Source organism: Loxodonta africana, chromosome 13 (assembly GCF_030014295.1).
Source record: "Loxodonta africana isolate mLoxAfr1 chromosome 13, mLoxAfr1.hap2, whole genome shotgun sequence".
NCBI classification, from domain to species: Eukaryota; Metazoa; Chordata; class Mammalia; order Proboscidea; family Elephantidae; genus Loxodonta; species Loxodonta africana.
In genome coordinates this window covers 38,541,965-38,565,607 of record NC_087354.1, presented here as the reverse complement: position 1 = coordinate 38,565,607, position 23,643 = coordinate 38,541,965, and the positions used below count along the sequence as shown (strand labels likewise).

At 37.9% G+C, this 23,643-nt stretch overlaps 1 pseudogene; it reads left to right on the top strand.

Annotated features, from left to right (window-relative positions):
• LOC135233035 (NADH-ubiquinone oxidoreductase chain 5-like) overlaps positions 1–16,006 on the top strand; it is a 35,005-nt pseudogene extending 18,999 nt beyond the window's left edge.
• The last annotated feature ends 7,637 nt before the right edge of the window (positions 16,007–23,643 follow it).

The window sequence follows — 23,643 nt, the reverse complement described above, 5'->3', positions numbered from 1 at the left end:
GGCACAATAAAAATTATTAAAAAAAAAATCGAAAGGGCATAGAGTGACCCTGTGAATAGCAAAATAACATAATTTATGGACTTTCCTGGATCATCGGTTATAGTATCTGTATCTGATTCACATTTTGGGGGATAATGGTTGAATTAATGTTATATATTAAGAGGCAATAGGAGTCCCTGGGTGGTGCAAATGATGGTTAAGCGCTCAACTACTAGCCAATAGGTTGGTGGTTTGAACTCACCCGGAAGTAAGCTGGTTGAAATCTACCAGCTGCTCCTTGGAAACCCTATGGGGCACTCCTGCTGTGTCCTATAGGGTTGTTATGAGTCGGAATTGACTTGATGGCAACATGTTTAATATATATGTACAATATATAATATTTTCTCTCCATCTGAAGCTAGCCTTTTCATTTTTTAATAGTATCTTTGAGCAGAAATTTTTTATTCTAATGATGTCTATGGTACAATTTTTTCTTTTATAGTTAGTACTATTTGTGTCCTAAAAAATCTTTGTCCAGGGTGAAGGTATTCTCCAATGTTTCCTTTCAGAAACTTTATCATTTATTTTAGCACTCACATTTAGGTCTATGATCCATATCGAATTATTATAAGATACAAAGTAGGCAATTAAGGTTAAAGGACTGGTCTGTAACTGGCATAGAAACACTTCTACTCTACTTATCAATCAGAGAAGTCATAAACCAGCCCAGATTCAAGAGGGGGAAGAATAGACTCTACCTGTTAATGAAGGGGTGACATACAGTGACAAAAGGAATTAATAACGGCCATCCTTAGAGATAAGCTACTGTACTAATATGTAGAAATATGATTGATTTTTGAATATCAACTGCCATGGACCGAATTGTGTCCCCCAAAAATATGTGTCAACTTGGTTAGGTCATGATTCCTGGTATTGTGTGGTTGTCTTCCATTTTGTGATTTTCCTATGTGTTATAAATCATAATCTCTGCCTGTGGTTAAAGAGAATTAGAGTAAGGCATAACACCCTTATCAGGTCACATCTCTGATCCAATGAAAAGGGAATTTCCCTGGGGTGTGGCCTGTACCATCTTTTATCTTACAAAAGATAAAAGGAAAGGGAAGGAAGCAGAGAGTTGGGGAACCTCATACCACCAAGAAAGCAGTGCCGGGAGCAGGGTGTATCCTTTGGGCCCAGAGCCCCTGTGAGGAGAAGCACCTAGTCCAGGGGAACATTGATGACAAGGCCGACAGAGAGAGAAAGCCTTTCCCTGGAGCTGACGCCCTAAATTTGGATTTTTATCCTACTTTACTGGGAGGAAATAAACTTGTTTGTTAAAGCCATCCACTTGCGGTATTTCTGTTATAGCAGCACTAGATGAGTGAGACACCAACCTTGTATTCTGTGCTCTTGCTTAATTCACTTATAAGGTCTAGTAGCTTGTTGCAGGTTCTTTTTGGATTTTCTGTCTATACAATATGTCATCTGTAAATGACAGCTTTACTTCTTCCTTTCCAATTTCTGTGCCTTATATTTCTTTTTAATATGCCTTAATATACTGGCTAAGACCTCCAGTATAATGTTAAATAGAAGTGGTGAACATGGACATGCTTGCCTTGTTCCCAGTCTTAGGAAGAAATTTTTCAATATTTCAACATTAAGCGTGATATTAGCTGTAGGTTTTCAGTAGATCGTATTTTTTTTATATGACTGAGGAAGTCCCTCAGGTTTGTGGAGATTATTTTTTTTCAAGAATGGATGTTGAATTTTCTGAGATGCCTTTTCTGCTTCTATTGAGATGACCATGTGTTTCTTCTCCTCAATTTTGTTAATGTGGTGAATTACATTGAATCACAAATGTTAAACCAACCATCTATCACTGTGATTAAATCCCACTGGTCATGATAATATTATCCTTTTCCAATATTGCAGATTCAATTTCCTAATATTTTGTCTGTCAGTTTGTTGTACTGGGGTGGCTTGCGTGTTGCTGTGATGCTGGAAGCTATGCCACTGGTATTTCAGATACCAGTAGGGTCACCCATAAGGACAGGTTTCAGCAGAGCTTTCAGACTAAGACATACTAAAAGGAAGGACCTGGCGATCTACTTCTAAAAAAAAAAAAAAAATTAACCAGTGAAAACCTTATGGATAGCAGAAGAACATTGTCTGATACAGTGCCAGAATTTGAGCCCCTCAAGTTGGAATGCACTCAAAACGTAGCTGGGGAAGAGCTGCCTCCTCAAAGTAGAGTTGGCTTTAATGACATGGATGGAGTAAAGCTTTCAGGACCTTCATTAGCTGATGTGGATTGACTCAAAACCGGACAAAACAGCTGCAAACATCGACTAGTAATCAGAACATGAAATGTATCAAGTATGAATCAAGGAAAATTGGAAATTGTAAAAAAAGAGGTGGAATACTTGAAGATTGATATCCTAGACATTACTGAGGTGAAATGGACTGGTACTGGTCTGCTATGCTGGGAAAGACAGCTTGAAGAGGAATGGCATCATATTCATCATGAAAAAGAGCATTTCAAGATCTATCCTGAAGTACGACGCTGTCAGTGTAGGATAATATCCGTACGCCTAAAAGGAAGACCAGTTAACGTGACTACTATTCAAATTTATGTATGAACTACTTATGCCAAAGATGAAGAAATTGAAGATTTTTTACCAACTTCTGCAGTCTGAAATTAATCAAACATGCAAACAAGATGCACTGATAATTACTGGTGATTGAAATGTGAAAGAAACAAAGGAAAAAGAACAGTATTTGAGAAATATGGCCTTGGTGATAGAAATGATGCTACAGATAGCATGATAGAATTTTGCAAGACCAAGGATTTATTCATTGGAAATACATTTTTCAACAACATAAATGGTGACTATACATGTGGACCCTACCAGATGAAACGCACAGGAATCAAATGGACGACGTGTGTGGAAAGAGACTCAATATTATCAGTCAGATCAAGAACCAGGGGCCGACTGTCGAACAGACGATCAGTTAGTCATATGCAAGTTCAAGGTGAAGTTGAAGAAAATTAAAACAAGTATACAAGAGCTAAAGTATAACCTTGAGTATCCAAAAAAAAAAAAAACCCCACTGCGATCTAGTCAATTTCAACTCATAGTGACCCTAGAGAACAGAGTAGAACTGCCCCATAGGATTTCCAAGGCTGCAAATCTTTATGGAAGCAGACTGACAGATCTTTCTCCCATAAAGCTGCTGGTGGGTTCAAACCACTGACCTTTAGATTAGCAGCCGAGTACTTAACCACTGTATCACCAGGGCCCCTCTATCCCACCTGAATTTAGAGACCATCTCAAGAATAGATTTGACACATTGAACACTAATGACCAAAGACCAGACGGGTTGTGGGATGACATCAAAGACATCACACACGAAGAAAGCAAAAGGTGATTAAAAAGACGGGAAAGACAGAAAAGACCAAAATGGATGTCAGAAGAGACTCTGAAACTTGCTCTTGAACATCGAGTAGCTAAAGCAAAAGGAAGAAATAATGAAATAAAAGAGCTGAACATAAGATTTCAAAGGGCAGCTCTAGAAGACAAAGTATTATGAAATGTGCAAAGACCGGTAGTTAGAAAACCACAGGGAAGAACATCCTCAGCATTTCTCAAGCTGAAAGAACAGAAGAAAAAATTTAAACCTCGAGTTGCAATATGGAAGGAATCTATGGGCAAAATATTGAATGATACAGGAAGCATCAAAAGAAGATGGAAGAAATACAGAGTCACTGTAACAAAAATAATTGGTTGTAGCAAAAATAATTTCAAGAGGTAGCATATGATCAAGAACAGTTGGTACTGAAGTTCAAGCTGTACTGGAGGCACAGGCGAAAACCAAGGCTCTAGGAATTGATGGAATACCAACTGAGGTGTTGCGACACATGAATGCAGTCCTGGAAGTGCTCACTCATCTATGGCAAGAAATTTGGAAGACAGCTAAATGGCCAACCTACTGGAAGAGACTGATATATGGGCCCATTCCAGAGAAAGGTGATCCAACAGAACACGGAAATTTTTGAACAATATCATTAATGTCACATGCAAGTAAAACTTTGCTGAAGATCATTCAAACAGGGTTGTAGCAGTACATCAACAGGGAACTACCAGAAATTCAAGACGGATTCAGAAGAAGACTTGGAATGAGGGATATCATTGCTGATGTCAGATAGATCTTGACTGAAAGCAGAGAGTACAAGAAAGATATTTGCCTGTGTTTTATTGACTACACAAAGGCATTTGACTGTGTGGATCACAACAAATTATGGATACCGTTGTGAAGAGTGGGAATTCCAATAGACCAAGGGGCTGTCGTTTGAACAGAACAAGGAGATACTGCATGTTTTAAAATCAGGAAAGGTGAGTATCAGGATTGTATCCTTTCACCACTTGGACTATGGACAGGTTCCTCATGAGCACAATTAAGTGTTCTGGAATTTGTTATGATCCACACAGTCAAATTTTTTTGCATAGTCAATAAAACACAGGTAAACATCTTTCTGGTATTCTGTGCTTTCAGCCAGGAACCATTTGACATCAGCAATGATATCCCTGGTCCACGTCCTCTTCTAAATCCAGCTTGAATTCCTGGCAGTTCCCTGTTGATGTACTGCTGCAACAGATTTTGAATGATCTTCAGCAAAATTTTACTTGTGTGTGATTGTGTTAGTCATCTAGTGCTGCTATAACAGAAATGCCACAAGTGGATGGCTTCAACAAAGACAAATTTATTCTCTCACAATCTAGTAGCCTAGAAGACTGAATTCAGGGCACTGGCTCCAGGGGAAGGCTTTCTCTCTCTATCGTCTCTGAAGGAAAGTCCTTGTGATGTATCAGTCTTCCCTTGGTCTGGGAGCATCTCAGCACAGGAACCTCAGGTCCAAAGGATGTGCTCTGCTTGCAGCGTTGCTTTCTTGGTGGTATGAGGTCCCCAACTCTGCTTGCTTCCCTTTCCTTTTATCTCTTGAGAGATAAAAGGTGGTGCAGGCCACACCCCAGGGAAATTCCCTTTACATTGGATCAAAGAAGTGACCTGAGCAAGACTGTTACGTCCCACCCTAATCCTTTTAACCACAGGCAGAGATTATGATTTATAACACACAGGAAAATCACAAAATGAAAGACAATCACACATGGCCTGACCAAGTTGACACATATTTTTTTTATTATTATTAACTTTTATTGAGCTTCAAGTGAACGTTTACAAATCAAGTCAGACTGTCACATATAAGTTTATATACATCTTACTCCGTACTCCCACTTGCTCTCCCACTAATGAGTCAGCCCTTCTAGTCTCTCCTTGCATGACAATTTTGCCAGATTCCAACTCTCTCTATCCTCCCATCCCCCCTCCAGACAGGAGATGCCAACACAGTCTCAAGTGTCCACCTGATATAATTAGCTCACTCTTCATCAGCATCTCTCTCCTACCCACTATCCAGTCCCTTTCATGTCTGATGAGTAGTTGACACATATTTTTGAGGGACACAATTCAATCCATTACAGTCATATTAACTGGTCTTCCCTGTAGGTGTATGGATATTATCCTATCACTGACAGCACTGTACTTCGGGAAAGGTCTGGAATGTTCTTTGTGACGATGAATGCAATGCCATTCCTCTTCAAGCTGCCATTTCCAGCATAGTAGACCATACGACTGTCCAATTCAAAATGGCCAATACCAGTCCAATCATGAGGATGAATGGTATATAATTTTCTTTTCTTTTAATATCCTTATCAGGTTTTGATATGAGGTTTATATTAGCCTTAAAAAAAAATTGGAAAATGCTAATTCTTTCTCTGTTCTCAGAAAGAGTTTGTATGAGGTTGTCATTTGTTCCTTAAATCTTGGTATAATTCACCAGTGAAGCCATCTAGGCATGGTGTTTTCTTTGTGGAAAAAGTTTTTTTTAAAAACTGTACTTTAGATGAAGGTTTACAGAACAAACTAGCTTCTCGGTAAACAGTACACATATTGTTTTATGACATTGGTTAACCACCCATGAAATGTCAACACTCTCCCTTCTCGACCTGGGGTTCCTTATTACCAGCTTTCCTTTCCCCTCATGCCTTCTAGTCCTTGCACCTGGGCTGGTGAGCCCCTTTAGTATCGTTTTGTTTTATGGGCCCATCTAATCTTTGACTAAAGGGTGAATCTCGGGAGTGACATAATTACTGATTTAAAAGGGTGTCGGGGGCCATACTTTCAGGGTTTCTCCAGTCTCTGTCAGGCCCGTAAGTCTTGTCTTTTTTTGTGAGTTAGAATTTTGTTCTACGTTCTTCTCCAGCTCTGTCCAGGACCCTCTATTGTGATCCCTGTCAGAGTAGTCGGTGGTGGCCAGGCACCATATAGTTGTACTGGACTCATTCTGGTGGAGGCTGTGGTAGATGTGGTCCATTAGTCCTTTGGACTAATCTTTCCCTTGTTTCTTTAGTTTTCTTCATTCTCCCTTGCTTCTGAAGGGGTGAGACCAGTAGAGTATTTTAGATGGCCCCTCACAGGCTTTTAAGACCCCAGATGCTACTCACCAAAGCAGAATGTAGAACTTTTTTTAATAAACTATGTTATGCCAATTGAGCTAGATGTTCCCTGAGACCATGGTCCCCACAGCCCTCAACCCAACAGTTCAGTCCCTCAGGGAGTTTGGATGTGTCTATGGAGCTTCCATGACCTTGCCTTGGACAAGTAATGCTCGATCCCCAGTACTGTGTACTGTCTTATCCTTCACCAGAGTTACCACTTACCTATTGTGTATTTAGTGGTTTTCCATCCTCACCGCCCCCATAACCATCCAAGATTGTTTCTTTATGTGTGTAAACCTTTTCATAAATTTTTACAGTAGTGGTCTCATACAATATTTGTCCTTTTGTGATTGACTTATTCGATTCAGCATGATGCCCTTCAGTATGGGAAAGTTTTTAATTAGAGATTCAATTTCCTTACCAAATACAAGGGCTATTTAGCTTTCTATTTTTTCTTGTGCCAGTCTCAGAAAGTTGTGATATGATGGGAATTTGCCCTTTTCATCTAAGTTGTTAAATTTAATGGCATGAACTAGTTCATAACAATCTATTGTTTTTTTGTGTCTGAATCAACTGTAGTAATGTTACCTTTTCATTCCTAGTATCAGTAATTTGTATGTTCCTTTTTCTCTGTATTCAGTATTACCAAATATATTTTTTATATAGAGCATTTAGTCCATTTACATTTAATATAATTACTGATATGAAAGGGCTTAAATCTACCATCTTTTTTTTCTTTGTAATTTATTTTATTGCTGTTGAGAATATACACAGCTAAGTCTGCCATCTTGCTATTTGATTTCAATTTGTTCCCTCTGTTCACTATTCTATGATTCCTACTTTCTGATCTCTTTTGGTTAGTTAAGTATTTTTTTAGTATTCTATTTTATCTCCTTTATTAGTGTATCATCAATGTTTTTGATTATAGCAATTCTAGTAGGTACTAGTGATATCTCATTGTGGTTTTAATTTCAGTTTCCCTAATGACTAATGATGTTGAGCACCATTTCATGTACCTATTATTATCCATTTATCTGTCTTCTTTTGTGAAAGGTCTATTCGAATATTTGCCCATTCATTAACTGGGTTGTTTGTTTTCTTACTGTTTGAGTTGCAGAGTTAGTTCTGTATTCTGGATACAAGTCTTTTATCAGATACATGATTTGCAAATATTTCTTCTCATTCTTTGTTTGCCTTTTTTTTTCTTAATGCTGTCTTTTAAACAGAAAGTTTTATATTTTATTTTGTACTTTAGATGAAGGTTCACAGAACAGACCAGCTTCTCATTAAACAGTACACACATTGTTCTATGACACTGGTTAACAACCCCATGACATGTCAACACTCTCCTTTCTTGACCTTGGATTCCCTACCACCCCCTTTCCTGTCCCCTCCTGCCTTCTAGTTTCTGCCCCTGGGCTGCTGTGCCCCATTAGTCTCATTTTATGGGCCTGTCTAATCTTTGACTAAAGGGTGAACCTCAGGAGTGACTTCATTACTGAGCTTAAAGGGTGTCTGGGGGCCATACTCACGGCATTTCTTCAGTCTCCATTAGGTCAATAAGTCTGGTCTTTTTTTGTGAGTTAGAATTTTGTTCTACATTTTCCTACAGCTCTGTCTGAGACCCTCCATTGCGATCCCTGTCAGAGCAGTCAGTGATGGTAGCCGGGGACCATCTAGTTGTACTGGACTCAGTCTGGTGGAGGCTGTGGTAGTTGTGGTCCATTTGTCCTTTGAACCAATCTTTCCCCCATGTAAAAGTTTTTAATTTTGATGAAGTCTAACTTGCCAACTTTTTCCATTTAAGGATTATGTTCTTGGTGCTACATCTAAGAAATCTTTGCCTAACCTGAAGTCACAAAAATTTTCTCCTATATTTTCTTCTGGAAGTTTTATTGCTCTAGCTCTTACATTTAGGTCAATGATCTATTCTGAGTTAATTTCTGTGTATGATGTGAGATAAGAGTCTAAGTTCATTTTTTTGTGCATGGATATTCAAATACCCCAGTACTATCTGTTGAAAAGACTATTCTTCCCTCATTGACTATTTTTGGCACCTTTGTCAAAAATCAATTGTCTATAAATGTAAGAGTCTATTTTCAGTGTACAGGTCTTGACCCATAGGCTCAACACATTCCCCATCAATATTCCAACAGAATTTTTTGGGGTAGTAGTTAACAAGCAAATTCTGGAATTCATATGGAAAAGCGAAGGACCTAGACTAGCCAAAACAGTTTTTAAAAAAGAACAACAATGCTGGGGAGCTTACACTACCTGATTTCAAAATTTATTATAAAGCTGCAGTAATCAAGACAGTGTTATTGTTTTTCCAGGAAGAAAAGATGGAACTGCCAACTTTTGGCCGCTAACTTCAAACGAGAAGTTTCTCTGTTTAATTTCTTGTTATCTTGACTCTAATCCATCTTGGATATCGCAGAGGCATGAACACTACAGGCATTGAAAAATACCAGGAAATTTTCCTGTTGATGAACTTCTATTTTTTTTGAGACAACTAGTAGCAACTAACATTCTTTCTCGTGTTTGGCCGGTAAACCAGAAGGACTTGTAGAACCTGTAAGAACGATACATAAAGGCGTGTCCTGGCCTGTACATTCTTTTGGGCAATTCCAAGTCATTCGATACAAAATTATTTTTTAGAGTTTGTAAAACACAGATTTCCATTAGCATGTGTTTAAGAAGATGAAGACTGAAGTGGCAGTAATTACTCTGCATTATTCATATAAATTAAAATAAAATATTTTATGTATATATAAATATTTTATCAATACAGAATGAGTGATAATCTGTTTCAAGAAAACCCATTGATAATTCTTTAAATATTCTAGTTTTTTCTTTTAGTAAAACTTTAGGAATTATAATTCACTCTCAGTCAACTATCAACAATAAATTTATAACAAAATATTAATTGAACACCTACCATATGTAGAACACTGTGCTGTATCCAGGCTGGGGGGATGTAAAGATGAGTAAGATAACAGTACCTGTTCCAGGAAACCTACAGTCTAGTTAAAGAAAAAAAGCTTATTCATATAGAGACTAAAGAAAAATCCAGATTAGTAAATGAAGAACAAAGGATATCACTGCTGATGTCAGATGGATCCTGGCTGAAAGCAGAGAATACCAGAAAGATGTTTATTTGTATTTTATTGACTACGCAAAGGTATTCAACTGTGTGGATCTTAACAAATTTAGGGGTAGCATTGCAAAGAATGAGAATTCCAGAACACTTAATTGTGCCATGCAGAACGTGTACACAGACTAATGGGCAGTTGTTCGAACAGAACAAGGGGGTACGCGTGTTTTAAAATCAGGAAAGGAGTGCAACAGGGTTGTATCTTTTTACCATGCTTATTTAGCCTGTATGCTGAGCAATTAATCCATGGACTATATGAAAAAGATTGGGGCATCAGGATTGGAGGAAGGCTCATTAACAACCTGTAATATACAGATGACACAACCTTACTTGCTGAAAGTGAAGCAGACTTGAAGCACTTACTGATGAAGATCAAAGACTACAGCCTTCAGTGTGGATTATACCTCAACATTAAGAAAACAAAAATCTTCACAACGGACCAGTAAGCAACATCATGATTAAATAGAGAAAAGACTGAAGTTGTCAAGAATTCCATTTTATTTGGATCCACAATCAACACCCATGGAAGCAGCAGTCAAGAAATGAAAAGATGCATTGCATTGGACAAATCTGCTGCAAAAGACCTCTTTAAAGTGTTGAAAAGCCAAGATGTCACTTTGAGAGGACTAAGGTACGCCTGACCCAAGCCATGGTATTTTCAGTCACCTCATATGCATGTGAAAGCTGGACAATGAATAAGGAAGACCAAAGAACAATGGATACATTTGAATTGTGGTGCTGGTGAAGAACACCAAATATATCATGGACTGCCAGAAGAATGAACAAATCTGTCTTGGAAGAAGTACAGCCAGAATGCTCCTTAGAAGGGAGGATGATGAGACTTTGTCTCACATACTTTGGACATGTTATCAGGAGAGATCAGTCCCTGGAGAAGGACATCATGCTTAATAAAGTAGAGGGTCAGCAAAAAAGAGGAAGACCCTCAGTGAGGTGGATTTCACACAGTGGCTGCAACAGTGTAAACACAGCAATGATTGTGAGGATGGGGCAGGACCTGGAAGTATTTGTTCTGTTGTACACAGGGTCGCTATGAGTCAGAACCTACTTGACAACGCCTAACGACAACAACCACATCAAGTTTTTCCTTCTTACCTTTTCTCTAGGTGATTCATTTCCCTATTTTTCTCACAGTGAATTGTTTGTTTCCCTTTATCAACCTGGTAGTATCATTTGGATCTGCTCTGGTTTCAATCCTAAAAGCTGATTATATAGTTTCTGTAAAACCTATTGCCACTGAGTTGTTCCGACTCATAGCGAACTCTATAGGACAGGGTAGAACTGTCCCATAGGGCTTCCAAAGAGTGGCTGATGGTATTCCATGGTATGCCTACCTTTTGGTTAGCAGCTGAGCTCTTAACCATTGTGCCACCATGGCTCCATTATACAGCAAAGAATACTATAAATTTTGAAGCTTGCTAAAGTTCGAATGCCACTAGTCTATTTCAAATAGAGTGGGATTAATTTTCTTCTTTGTTCTGGAGGCTTTTACTTTCTAAAATCAACTTTATTGAAGTATAATTTACATGCAATAAAATACATTCATTTTATGTGAACACTTCGATGAGTTTTAACAAATGTATACACACCCATATAACCCTATTCACACTCAAGATAGAGCATGCTTATCACTCTCTAAAGTTGGTAATTGTCCATTTGCATTCATTCCACCAACTCAATCCCTAGCTCTAGGCAAGTACTGATTAGTACTGTTTAATAGCGTAGTATAGGTAGGCATCTCTATGTGGTGCAAACAGTTCAGTGTACAACTATTCACTGAATCTTGCAGTTAGTATTTCAAATCCACCGAGAGGCATCTCGGAAGAAAGGCCTGGTGATCTGTTTCCAAAAGGTCACAGTCTTGAAAACTTCATGGAACGCAGTTTTTCTCTGCATACATGGGTTTGCCATGAGTCAGAACTGACTTGACAACAACTGGTTTGTTTCTTGTTTTTAACAGTATAGTAAGGAATCCCTAAGGAGCCCTGGTGGGATGATAGTTAAGCACTCGGCTGCTAACCAAGAGGTTGGTGGTTTGAATCCACCAGCTGCTTTGAGGGGGAAAGATGTGACAGTCTGCTTCTGTAAAGATTACAGCCTTGGAAACCCCATGGGACATTTCTACTCTGTCCTATAGGGCTGCTATGAGTTGGATCGATTCAATGGAAATGGGTTTCGGTTTTTTGGTTTAAGGGGTCCCTGAGTGATGCAAATGGTTTACACTCGACTGCTATCCTAAAGGCTGGCAGTATGTACCCACCCAGTGGTACTGCCGAGAAAGGTCTGGGATTATACTTCTATAAAGATTACAGCCAAGAAAACCCTATGGAACAGTTCTACTTGTAACACATGGGGTCGCCATGAGTCGGAATCAACTTGACAGCAATGGATTTGGTCTTGGTGGTATGGTGTGGTACGGTATAGTTTGCATTTTCTATAACTTTATATCAAGGAACTCATATAGTATGAGGAAACCCTGGTGGCGTAGTGGTTAAGTGCTACGGCTGCTAACCAAAAGGTCGGCAGTTCGAATCCACCAGGCGCTCCTTGGAAACTCTATGGGGCAGTTCTACTCTGTCCCATAGGGTCGCTATGAGTCGGAATCAACTCGATGGCAGTGGGTTTTTTTTTTATATAGTATGCACTGTTTTGTATGTGATTCCTTTCACTAAACACACTGTTTTTGAGATTCAGATGTTGTTGTGTATTTCAGTAGTTTGTTCCTTTTTATTGCTGGTAGTATTCCATTGTAAAAACATACCACAATATGTTAATCTATTTACCTCTTGATGGGCTGGGTTTCTTTCTAGTTGGGGGCTATTATGAATAATGCTACTGTGAACATCATATACATTTTTGTGCAGACGTGTTTTTATTTATCTTACCTTAACATCACTCATCATCCTAATTCTACCCATCATAATAACACCATTGTGAATCTATAAAATAAATTATTTTCCCTACCATACCAAAATAATCGTACCTTACGCCTTCATAATTAGTATAATTCCAGCCCTAATATTTATCCAATCTAACCAAGAAGCTTTAATTTCCAACTGACATTGAATAACAATTCATACCCTAAAACTCTCCCTAAGCTTTAAACTAGACTACTCCTCCCTAGCCTTTGTACCAATCGTGCTTTTTGTCACATGATCTATCATAGAATTTTCACTATGATATGTACACTCAGATCCTTTCATCAATCGTTTTTTCAAATACCTTCTACTATTCCTAATTACTATAATAATCCTAGTAACTGCTAATAATCTATTTCAACTATTTATTGGCTGAGAAGGAGTTGCTATTATATCCTTCATACTAATTAGCTGATGATACGGACAAGTCGATGCTAATACAGCAGCCTTACAAGCAGTACTTTACAACCCTATTGGTGATGTAGGCTTTATCATAATAATAGCCTGATTTCTAGTCCATTCAAACTCCTGAGAACTTCAACAAATTTTCCTAATCAACCCAAAAAAAGATACACTCCCCCTATTAGGTCTTCTTCTAGGCGCAATAGGAAAATGAGCCCAATTCGGACTTCACCCATGACTTCCATCAGCCATAGAAGGTCCTACTCCAGCATCAGCATTACTTCATTCTAGTACAATAGTAATAGCAGGAGTATTCCTCCTCATCCGCTTTCATCCACTAACAGAAAATAACCCCACTATCCAAACCCTAACACTACGTCTAGGAGCTATTACCACCTTATTTACAGCTATATGTGCTCTCACACAGAACGATATCAAAAAAATTATTGCATTTTCCACCTCCAGCTAACTAGGTCTAATAATAGTTACTATCAGGATTAACCAACCACATCTAGCCTTTCTTCATATTTGCACACACGCATTCTTCAAAGCAATACTATTCCTATGTTCTGGCTCTATCATCCATAATTTAAATAATGAGCAAGACATGTGCAAAATAGGAGGACTTTACAAAACTATACCTTTCACTTCAACAGCCATTATTGTCGGCAGCCTAGCACTAACTGGCATGCCATTCTTAATGGGATTCTAGTCTAAAGACCCCATTACTGACGCTACAAATATATCTTACACCAACGCCTGAGCCCTATTAATCACCCTCATCACCATCTCCAAAACAGCAAGTTATAGTACGTAAATCGTAGTCCTCACTTTACCTGGACAACCACGATATCCTACGTTAATTCAAATCAGCGAAGATAACCCTCATCTAACCGACCCCAGCAAACGACTAATACTCGGTAGCATTTTCGCCAGCTTTATTATTTCGATAAATACTACTCCGTTTACAACACCACAAATAACCATGCCTACTCACCTAAAACTTACAGCCCTAGGAATCACCCTGCTAGGATTTACAGTAGCCATAGAACTAAACACTATAACATATAACCTAAAATTTAGTTACGCATCTTACCCATATAAATTTTCAAATATACTAGGATACTACCCAATAATTATCCACCGACTCCCATCTTACCTTAGCCTTAATATAAGTCAAAATTTATCAACAACAATTATAGATCTGATCTGACCAGAAAAAATTATCCCCCCAAATCTGGCATTCATACAAAAAGTAGCTGCCACTTTAGTATCAAACCAAAAAGGCCTTATAAAACTCTATTTCCTATCATTCCTCCTGTCTATAACATTAGGATTATTTATTATCCTTTAACGCTCTCGAGCAATCTCAATTACAACAAAAACACTAATAAATAATGCTCATCCAGCTATCATTAGCAATTAACATCCATGATTATATAATGATGACCCACCAGAACAGTCCTCATGAACAAACTCAATACCCTCCTCATTAAAAACTACCCAACCCTCTAAACCACTAAAATAACCTACCAATTCAAACTCACCACTAAATAGTCACACCATCACAAATACCTCTACTAATAGGCCCACAAACAAAGCACCTAAAATTACAGTATTTGACCCTCAAGCTTCAGGATACTCTTTAGTAGCCATAGCAGCAGTATAACCAAAAACCACTATCATCCCACCTAAACACACTAAAAATATCATCGACCCTAAAAAAGATCCCCCCAAAACTTAGAATAACCCCACATCCTAAACCTCCACTTACAACCAAATTTAAATCCCCATAAACAGGAGAAGGTTTAGAAGAAAAACCAATAAAACCTAGCACAAAAAGTACGCTCATAATAAAAATAGCATATGTTATTATTCTTACATGGACTACAACCATGACTAGTGACCTGAAAAATCATCGTTGTATTTCAACTACAAGAACAACTAATGACCCACATTCGAAAATCTCATTCACTATTTAAAATTATCAACCAATCTTTTATTGAACTCCCCACTCCACCAAATATCTCAACATGATGAAATTTTGGCTCACTCCTAGGAGTATGTTTAATCATTCAAATCCTAACAGGATTGTTCCTACCCACACACCATGTACCTGATACAACAACTGCATTCGCATCCATTACTCATATCTGCCGAGACGTCAATTATGGTTGAATCATCCGATACCTACATGCTAATGGAGCATCTATATTCTTTATTTGCCTATATGTTCATACCAGACGAGGCATTTACTACGGCTCCTATCTCTATTTCGAAACTTGAAATATCAGTATTACCCTATTATTAACCACTATAGCTACCGCCTTTATAGGCTATGTTCTTCCATGAAGACAAATATCATTTTGAGGAGCAACTGTATTCACAAATCTTCTCTCAGCAATTCCTTATATCGGCACAGACTTAGTCGAATGAATCTGAGGGGTTTCTCAGTAGATAAAGCGACTCTAACCCGATTTTTCGCCTTTCACTTTATTCTCTCATTTGCCATAATCACACTAGTAGCAGTACATCTACTTTTTCTTCATGAAACAGGCTCAAATAACCCGATAGGCCTGATCTCAGACTCAGATAAAATTCCATTTCACCCTTACTATACCATTAAAGATCTTCTAGGGTTTTTCATCCTAATCCTATTTCTACTTCTTCTAAGCCCTACTCTCCCTGGATATACTAGGAGACCCTGATAATTATACACCAGCCAATCCACTAAGCACCCCACCCCATATCAAACCCGAGTGGTACTTCCTTTTTGCCTACACCATCCTACGATCTAACCCGAATAAACTAGGGAGGCGTCTGGCCCTACTACTTTCCATCCTAATCTTAGCACTTATACCACTACTTCACACATCCAAGCATCGAAGTATAATACTCTGACCTCTTAGCCAAATTCTATTCTGAATCCTAGTAGTAGATCTACTTACACTTACATGAATCGGCAGCCAACCAGTAGAACACCCATACATCATCATTGGCCAACTGGCCTCAATCCTATACTTCTCTATTGTCCTAGTTCTCCTACCAATTGCAGGAATAGAGAATCATCTCATTAAATAAAGTCCTTATAGTATAATAAATTACAATGGTCTTGTAAACCATAAATGAAAATCCATTTTCTAAGGATATTCAAGGAAGAGGCCTACCGCCTCACCACCAACACCCAAAGCTGAAATTCTCCTTAAACTATTCCCTGCAATATAACAATCCGCTATGTATATCGTGCATTCTACACACGCCCCCATACATAATGGTACACCATACTATCTATGTTTAATCTTACATACACCATACTATGTATAATCGTATATCACATTATTTACCCCATGCTTATAAGCAAGTATATTCGGTCAATGTAGACAGTCACGTAATTCACGAATCCCCTAACACTTATTGAACCCATGGATATTATTTCCCTAGGTAAATCCTAGTTCCACACAGTACATTCAAATCCTTGATCGTACATAGCTCATTACTGAGAAATCTCTAGGCACCATGCATATCATCTCCAATAGATTTTCTTTACTGCCTACCTCCGAGAAACCAGCAACCCGCCCAATTTGTATCCCTCTTCTCGCTCCGGGCCCATCAATTGTGGGGGTTTCTATTCTGAATCTATACCTGGCATCTGGTTCTTTCTTCAGGGCCATCTCACCTAAAATCACTCACTCTTTCCCCTTAAATAAGACATCTCAATAGACTATGACTAATCAGCCCATGATCGTAACATAACTGTGGTGTCATGCATTTGGTATCTTTTTAATTTGGGGGATGCTGTGATTCAGCTATGGCCGTCTGAGACCCTAACACAGTCAAGCAACTTGTAGCTGAGCTTAAATTGAATATTAAGATCTGGCATAAGTAGATATGAGGTGTTATTCAGTCAACGCTCGAGGACATAAAATTTCTTTAAACCTAAATTCCCAGCGCATACGCATACGTATAACCACTATGCAACTATCTAACACAAACCCTCTTACCCCCCTTAATTACTCTTAACTCAATTTCTAGAAGCATATTTTTATCTTGTCAAACCCCAAAAGCAAGATTATACTATAAAAAAAACAGAACTAAAAGCATGAACTAACAAACAGACATAATCAATTACCAACCAATGAGGGTAACTTTTTTTACCCCCAATACTAATGTATCACTTTAAATAATTTATTGTCTTTTCAAAAGCCATGTTCCTAGATTTGAAATTATAAACCCTGAGACCTACTTTCTTAAAATTTTTTACTCTCCTTCGTTAATGTAGCTTAAAATAAAAGCAAGGTGCTGAAAACACCTAGAGGAGTTACCGTAACTCCATAAACATAAAGGTTTGGTCCTAGCCTTCTTATTAATTATTAGGCAATTTACACATGCAAGTATCCGCCTACCAGTGAAAATGCCTTCCAGATCATCACTGATCAAAGACAGCTGGCATCAAGCACACTCTAAAGTTGCTCATAACGCCTTGCTTAGCCACACCCCTACGGGATACAGCAGTAATAAAAATTTAGCTATTAACGAAAGTTAGACTAAGTTATCCTAATTTTTTTAATTTCGTGCCAGCCACCGCGGTCATACAATTAGTCCAAATTAATAAGCACCGGCGTAAAGTGTGTTTTAGAATAAAAACAAAGTTAAACCTTATATAAGCCGTAAAAAGCTCAAGATAAGACAAAAATAATTTACGAAAGTAACTTTAATAACTTTGAATACACGATAGCTTGGACACAAGCTGGGATTAGATACCCCCCTATGCCTAGTCCTAAACCTTGATACCTACTAACAAAGTTATCTGCCAGAGAACTACTAGCTAAAGCTTAAAACTCAAAGGACTTGGCGGTGCTTCATACCCATCTAGAGGAGCCTGTCCCATAATCGATAATCCCCGATACACCTTACCATTACTTGCTAATTCAGCCTGTATACCGCCATCTTCAGCAAACCCTTAAAAAGGTATCAAAGTAAGCCTAATAATAGCCCATAAAAAAGTTAGGTCAAGGCGTAGCTCACGTAATGGTCAATGATGGGCTACATTTTCTATTTTAGAATACATTAACAAATATCATTATGAAACATGATTAAAGGAGGATTTAGCAGTAAATTAAGAATAGAGAGCTTAATTGAACTAGGCCATGAAGTACGCACACACCGCCCGTCACCCTCAAGCATTTCTAATCAAATAATTATACTATAGATTTAAATAAATATAAGAGGAGACAAGTCATAACAAGGTAAGCATACTGGAAAGTGTGCTTGGATAATCCAAAGCGTAGCTTAACAAAAGCGTCTGGCTTACACCCAGAAGATTTCACCTTATACTGACCACTTTGAACCAAATCTAGCCCTGCCATCTCTACACCCAATTCTCACTCTATATTAAACTAAAACATTTATCTACCAATAAAAGTATAGCAGATAGAAATTTTATTCAGGCGCAATAGAGACAGTACCATAAGGGAATGATGAAAGATAATTTTATAGTACAAAATAGCAAGGATTAACCCCTCTACCTTTTGCATAATAAATTGACTAGAAAAATCTGAGATACAGAACCGTAGCCAGAAACCGCGAAACCAGACGAGCTATCTGCAAGCAATCTGTAGGACTAACTCATCTATGTGGCAAAATAGTAAGAAGACTTACAGACAGAGGTGAAATGCCAATGGAGCCTGGTGATAGCTGGTTGTCCAGAATAGAATCTTAGTTCTACCTAAAATTTACCAAAAAAAAAACGAAATAATTCTAATGTAAATTTTAGAGCTATTCAAAAGGGGTACAGCTCTTTTGATCAAGGATACAACCTTAACTAGAGAGTAAATTAATAGTAACTTCATAGTTGGCCTAAAAGCAGCCATCAATTAAGAAAGCATTAAAGCTCAAAAACCAATCAAATAAAAAATACCGAAATTAATTAATAATCTCCTAGACATAATACTGGACTAATCTATATAAACAAACGAAATAATGTTAATATAAGTAACAAGAATTATTTCTCCCTGCACAAGCTTATATCAGACCGGATACCCACTGATAGTTAACAGCCAAATAATCAAATACAAAAATAAAACCTCTATTATACCCACGGTTAATCCAACACAGGTGTGCTTTAAGGGAAAGATTAAAAGAAGTAAAAGGAACTTGGCAAATACTAAACCCCGCCTGTTTACCAAAAACATCACCTTGAGCATTACTAGTATTCCAGGCACTGTCTGCCCAGAGACTAAACGTTAAATGGCCGCGGTACTCTGACCGTGCAAAGGTAGCATAATCATTTGTTCCTTAAATAGGGACTTGTATGAATGGCCACACGAGGGTTTAACTGTCTCTTACTTCCAATCAGGGAAATTGACCTTCTCGTGAAGAGGCGAGAATAAACATATAAGACGAGAAGACCCTATGGAGCTTAAATTAACTAATTCAGCTACTACACTATTAATCTATAAGACACAACCATACAGTATAACGAATTAGCAATTTTGGTTGGGGTAACCTCGGAGAAGAAAAAAACCTCCGAATGATACTTTAATCTAGACTTCACCAGTCAAAATTTATAAATCATTTATTGACCCAATATTTGATCAACAGGATTAAGTTACCCTAGGGATAACAGCGCAATCCTATTTTAGAGTCCCTATCGACAACAGGGTTTACGACCTCGATGTTGGATCAGGACATCCTAATGGTGCAGCCGCGATTAAGGGTTCGTTTCTTCAATGATTGAAGTCCTACGTGATCTGAGTTCAGACCGGAGTAATCCAGGTCGGTTTCTATCTGTAAACAATTTCTCCCAGTACGAAAGGACAAGAGAAATAGGGCCAACCTTACCAAGGCGCCCTCAGCTAAATTCATGAATCAATCTTAATTTAGATAAGCTAATCTACTCTCTACCCAAGACTAGGGTTTGTTATGATGGCAGAGCCTGGTAATTATGTTAGACTTAAACCGTTATTAGCAGAGGTTCAATTCCTCTTCTTAACAGTGTTTCTAATTAATCTGCTAATAGTAATTATTCCAATTCTACTAGCAGTAGCTTTCCTCACCCTAGTTGAACGAAAAGTTTTAGGCTATATACAATTCCGTAAAGGCCCTAATGTCATAGGACCATATGGCCTTCTCCAACCTGTTGCAGATGCTATCAAACTATTTATTAAAGAACCACTTTACCCTCTAACTTCCTCAAAACTCGTATTTACCATTGCCCCTTTCCTAGCCTTAATGCTAGCTCTAACTCTATGAGCCCCTCTTCCAATACCGTACCCTCTAATCAACCTAAACCTAAGTATACTATTTATTTTTGCAAATATTCTTCATAGCCGAATATGCTAACATCATTATAATGAATGCCCTTACTACTATCCTATTCTCGGGAACTGTCCATAATCCACAGATACCAGAAATCTACACTATTAACCTTATTATAAAAACTATTATCCTAACCATTTGTTTCCTATGAGTACGAGCATCCTACCTACCCACAATTCTGATATGATCAGCTCATGCATCTCCTCTGAAAAAACTTTCTCCCACTAACATTAGCCCTATGCATATGACATGTCTCAATCTTAATCGCACTAACATGCATTCCACCACAAATAGAGAAATATGTCTGACAAAAGAGTTACTTTGATAGAGTAAACCACAGAGGTTCCAACCCTCTCATTTCTAGAATTATAGGAATCGAACCTAAACTTTAAGAACCCAAAAATCTTCGTGCTACCAATTACACTACATCCTACTAGTAAGGTCAGCTAAATTAAGCTATTGGGCCCATACCCCAAAAATGTTGGTTTATATCCTTCCCGTACTAATCCACTAGTCTTTAGTATAATCCTAATAACCCTCTTTACAGGAACATTAATTACCATATTTAGCTCTCGCTGATTAATTGCCTGAATAGAACTAGAAATAAATATATTTACTATAATTCCAATTCTAATTACAACAACCAATCCATGATCCACGGAAGCCGCTACAAAATATTTTATAACTCAAGCCACAGCATCCATAATACTCATAATAGCAGTCACAATTAACTTTATATACTCGGGACAATGATCAATTATAAAAATATTCAACCCTGTAGCATCAGACATAGCCCTAAAAAAAAAACCCCTAGCAGCCCTAATAATCAAATTAGGCTCAGCTCCATTTCACTTCTGAGTTCCAGAAGTAACACAAGGAGTCAAATTAACATCATGAATAATTTTATTAACCTGACAAAAATTAGCACCACTATCGCTATTATACCAAATTGCCTCTATTAATACTGACTTAATTCTTTCAGGCTTACTTTCAATCCTAATCGGAGGCTGAAGAGGTCTTAATCAACACAACTACAAAAAATCTTAGCCTACTCATCCATCTCTCATATAAGCTGAATACTCATTATCCTAACTTTCAACCTCACCCTTACCCTCCTAAACTTAATCATCTACATTATATTAACATTATCTATATAATTCTAGCAAATAATTTTACAACCTCAACATCATCCCTATCTCTTCTATGAAATAAAACCCCTGCAAAAACTGTCCTACTTATGATTATTATCACTAGGAGGACTACCACCACTATCAGGATTTATACCCAAATGACTCAATATCCATGAACTGACCAAAAATAATGACATTATTTTACCTTTACTCATAGCCACTCTAGCACTACTAAACATATACTTTTACATGCAACTAGTTTACTTCTCATGACTCACAATTTTTCCGTTTACAAAAAACATAAAAATAAAATGACAGTTTATTAATACCTCATATAACAACTTTACCCACCCTAATCATTCTCTCCAATATACTAATCCCCCTAACCCCAATCGTCTTAATATTAGGAGTTTAGGTTAAAAAGACCCAGAGCCTTCAAAGTCCTAAGTAAGTACATTCCACTTAACTCCTGAAATAAAGACTGCAAGATAATTGCCTTACATTAACTGAATGCAATCAGACGCTTTAATTAAGCTAAGTCCTCCTAGATTGGTGGGCTTTGATTCCAGGAAAACCTTAGTTAACAGCTAAATACCCTAATCAACTGGCTTCAATCTACTTCTCCCGCCTTGAAAAAAAAAGAAAAAGGCGGGAGAAGCCCTGGCAGAATTGAAGCTGCTTCTTGGAATTTGCAATCCGACATGTCCTTACACCTCAAGGCTTAGTAAAAAGAGAAATTACCCCCTGTGCTTAGATTTACAGTCTAACGCCTACTCAGCCATTTTACCCATGTTCATCAATCGTTGACTACACTCAACTAATCATAAAGACATTGGAACATCATATCTGCTATTTGGTGCTTGAGCCGGAATAGCTGGAACCGCCCTCAGTATTTTAATTCAGGTTGAACTAGGTCAGCCAGGTACTCTTCTGGGAGATGACCAGATTTATAACGTTATCATTACAGCACATGCCTTCATAATAATTTTCTTTATGGTAATTCCAATCATAATCGGAGGATTCGGAAACTGATTAGTCCCCCTTATAATTAGTGCACCTTTCCTCGAATAAATAATATAAGCTTTTGACTACTACCTCCATCCTTCCTACTACTTTTATTTATAGTGGAAGCCGGTGCAGGTACTGACTGAACTGTCTACCCACCCTTAGCGGGGAATCTAGCCCATGCAGGAGCCTCCGTAGATCTAACAATCTTTTCACTACAACTTGCAGGTGTATCTTCTATCCTAGGTGCAATTAATTTTATTACTACCATTATTAATATGAAACCCCCAGCCATATCCCAATATCAGATACCTTTATTTGTATGGTCTATCTTAGTAACAGCAGTTCTTCTTCTCCTATCCCTCCCAGTTTTAGAAGCGGGCATTACTATATTACTAACTGATTGCAATCTCAATACTACCTTTTTCGACCCAGCAGGAGGTGGAGACCCAGTTCTATATGAACACCTATTCTGATTATTTGGACATCCCAAAGTTTATATCCTTACCCTCCCAGGCTTTGGAATACTCTCATATCATTACATATTACTCAGCAAAAAAAGAACCTTTTGGTTATATACGGATAGTATGAGCCATAATATCAACTAGCTTTCTAGGCTTTATTGTATGAGCCCATCATATATTTACTACTGGTATAGACGTCGATACTCGGGCCCACTTTACATCAGCTACCATAATTATTGCTATTCCAACCGGCGTAGAAGTCTTTAGCTGACTAGCTGCCCCTCATGGTGGTAATATTAAATGATCTCCTGCGGTAATATGAGCCCTAGGGTTTATTTTCCTATTCACAGTTGGAGGGTTAACAGGTATCATACTTGCTAATTCTTCATTAGATATTGTCTTACATGACACTTACTACGTTGTAGCTCACTTTCACTATGTCCTATCTATAGGTACAATCTTTGCTATTATGGGTGGATTCGTCCACTGATTCCCCCTATTCTCAGGATACACACTAAACTACACATGAGCTAAAAATTCACTTTCTAGGTATATTCGTCGGCGTAAATCTAACATTCTTTCCTCAACACTTCCTGGGACTACACTGACTCTCCAGATGCCTACACTGCATGAAATACTGTATCTTCTATAGGATCACTTATTTCTCCAACAACAGTAATCTTAATAGTTTTTATAATT